This window comes from Cantharellus anzutake, assembly GCF_015039405.1.
Source record: "Cantharellus anzutake strain C23 chromosome Unknown EI90scaffold_20, whole genome shotgun sequence".
Taxonomy (NCBI): domain Eukaryota; kingdom Fungi; phylum Basidiomycota; class Agaricomycetes; order Cantharellales; family Hydnaceae; genus Cantharellus; species Cantharellus anzutake.
The window spans coordinates 454797-458051 of record NW_024066970.1 but is presented as its reverse complement, the minus strand read 5'-3'; positions in this window follow the sequence as shown (position 1 = coordinate 458051).

Genomic DNA, 3255 nt, shown 5'->3' with positions numbered 1-3255 from the left:
TCTGTGAAAACACCTGTAAACTCTTATGTCCAACCCCCTTCCCTATTCCTGCGCCAGAACGGACGAAAATGGGCGCCTCCGGCCCCATTTTTGTAACATTGGTGCCCCAACCCCGGTTGCACTCAGGAATCCAGAGATGCAACACCCTGCGCAGGAAATACCGCATCGATACCCCGCATTGAGGCCCCCAGACAATCGCCAGAGGGCGATTTCTGTTCTGCAGCAAGTCCTGGAGGAGTTCTCTAGTGGAACGCTTCCAGGCGCGCGCGCACCGCTGGATCTGTTATTGGAATGGAGACAGCTGAATCTGGAGACGATTGGGATGGAAAGCAAGCGCGATTGGGCCACAGGATCAGCCCTCTATCGCCTCGTACGCTCGCGCCGTCACCAACTGCGCTTTCTTGTCCAAGAAGCGCGAAAATTCACCCAGGCAGCAGCAGCACTGGGACTTATGCCGCACGATTTTGAGGTGGACCCCCGGGGCGATTGTAGTTTGATACTGGGTGGATCCCAGCTGAGTAGCTCGCATATAGCTTGGAACTTTTTGGTTAGGCGACTGGCTGACTTCTATTTACATTTCAAACGCGTCAAGGAGGCTGTTGCCTCATATTCGCTGGAAATGCAGCCTTCTAGCGCCGCTCTGACGCGATCCCAGCGCTCCCCAGCCAGTTCCCTCCCTCAAACGACCACTCTAACGCTGTCCAACCCCCCCAATTCGCGTCATTCTCATGCAATCGCGCGTCCGCTTGCGCAGACGCGTCCAGTTCACGAGTTGATGGATTTTGGGTCAAAATCGACACCCAAACCGGCGATTTCGTCGCGTTTGGTCGTTCCAATTCCCCCTCCAGCCCCTCAGCGCCTTTCAACGCCGTCGCATCCGCCAAATTCGACGCAAATGTCGATTTCGCCGCAACTGCCGCTCCCTCCATCACACCCAGTTGCTCCACCACTGATTCCCTGGCACACCCGGCCCATTTCCACGCGCCCCACACCCTCTCTGGATCCCCTCATCCCTGTGCCACCCCCAGAAACGCCGCATCCCCTCTCTCTTTCTCCACTTCCCACTCCGACACCTCTGCCGATTCCGACAAATCCACATCCACATCCGCTCCCTCTCTCCCACCATTCTCCCCCACTTCCTTCAGTGCGGCCTCCTCTCCACCGCACTCCAACACCTTTGGGTCGGCTCTGCTCTGCTATTTGTAGCGCGGACTCGACTCAGCTCCGAGTTCATTCTGGGGCACCCTTTCTGCCTGCCCCAAATCTTTTAGGGCCTATGCGACCACCTGGTGAGCCACCTCCCTGTGAGACCATAGAGGTCTGGGGGGCTGAGGCCTCATTTACATTATTTCTTATAATTTCTTATAATTTTGATGCCTTGTTTCATAATTTAAACCTCATGCCAAGCTTTCCCACTGGGTTTTGGTGCTGGCTGAGGGACTTTTTCTTTATTGTGAGACTTCTCACAACCTTTCTCTTCTGTTCCTTTCCTCCATTTTGGGGCCTTCTGCACAGAATCCCATAAGAGTCTGGGGGCGATGTTATGGAAATGGGAATTTCCCATTTTAGACTCTTATGGGTTCTGTATCACATGATTTGTATAGTAATTGAGTTTATCGAATCAATAATCAACGAAAACCCGCTGCCACACTACCTGTTAAACAACATGTTAAATCATCTGTGAAAACACCTGTAAACTCTTATGTCCAACCCCCTTCCCTATTCCTGTGCCAGAACGGACGAAAATGGGCGCCTCCGGCCCCATTTTTGTAACAGGTGCCCCCGTATTCTTCGTCAAGAAGAAGGATGGGTCCCTACCCTATCACCTTCATGTCCAAGAGCTTCACCGAGGTGGAATGCAACTATGAAATCTATGACAAAGAAATGCTCGCAATAGTCCGAGTGCTAGAAGAGTGGTGCCATTTCGTAGAAGGAGCAGAGGAGAAGGTCGATATCTACACCGACCACTGCAACCTAGGCTATTTCTGCACTGCACAGCAGCTGAATCGCCACCAAGCACGGTGGTCACTGTTCCTGTCCCGCTTCCACTTCACCCTCATCCACTGACCAGGGAAGCTCATGGGGAAACCGGACACCCTCTCCTGCCACATCAACCACCCGAAGGGAAGAGATGACAATGAAAGCCTGACCCTCCTACAGCCGGGGTGGTTTGAAGCCTGTGCAACTGAGGCCATTGCAGTGGAAGGAGAAGAAACAGCCATCCTGGAAAGGATATGCACAGTGAAGGACTGCAACGAGAAGGTGGTGAAAGCACTGAAGGAGCTGGGAGATGGAACCCTCAGGACAGACAAATGGAGCAGAGATGGAGAGTTGGTCCTCTACCAGGGGAAGGTATATGTCCCAAAAGACCTGCAACTCCGCCATGACCTGGTGTGGCTACACCATGACGCTGTAGGTGGGATAACCTACTATACTCTACACCACCAGTATTTTTGCAGTTTACGCTCACTAAGGGTTCCCTGCATGCAAAGATAACCTACCAATGCTACCAAAGCCCATGGTGCATAAAAACATTTTATTTCATTTTATTACGGAGTACAATTGCACATAACATGCTGGTACTGAATTGGTCCAGCCTGAAAACTACGCTTGGCGCTATTGGTCACCGAGAGATGATCAAGGGCTCAGAAAATAGAGAAAAATTCATAAATATGGATTCCCCAAATTTCATCCTGATTGACCCAGCTGTTGTGGAACAATGGTGGTGATGATTCCTCATCTTACCGCAAGGTTCTGCACAATGTTGAAAGGCACGTGAGGGTGGTGGTGTTTGTCAAAAACCCCGGATCGTGGGGGAAAATACGTGAGTCCAAATGCAGGCAGGGGCTCAACTAGATGGGATCCAGGAGCTCCGGTAGTGGACTGAAGCTTCCCCAGGAAGCCCGGTTCTGCTGGATGGTACAAGAGGCTCTAAGGAGGACGTGGCCTCAGCGACTTGGAGGGAGCGCTGTGCCTCCGTTATGTCTCAGTTAGTCCTTGTATTTCTTATGTCTGAGGTATCTTGTAGGAAGGGGTCGGGATTCACTCAGAGGGACTTGGGGTAGCATTTTAGTCGAGATTAGAACTGAGGAAAACTGCAGGTTCTAATCTACAGGTATTTATAAGGGAGAATGGGAAAGGACTTAGTCAAAGTCTGAATGACAATAAAGAACACCGAAAGGTGCCGAATGATACCGAGAGATACCGAAAGGTTCCGAACGATATCTTTATCGGGGAACTGAGGTGTCGGGTCGA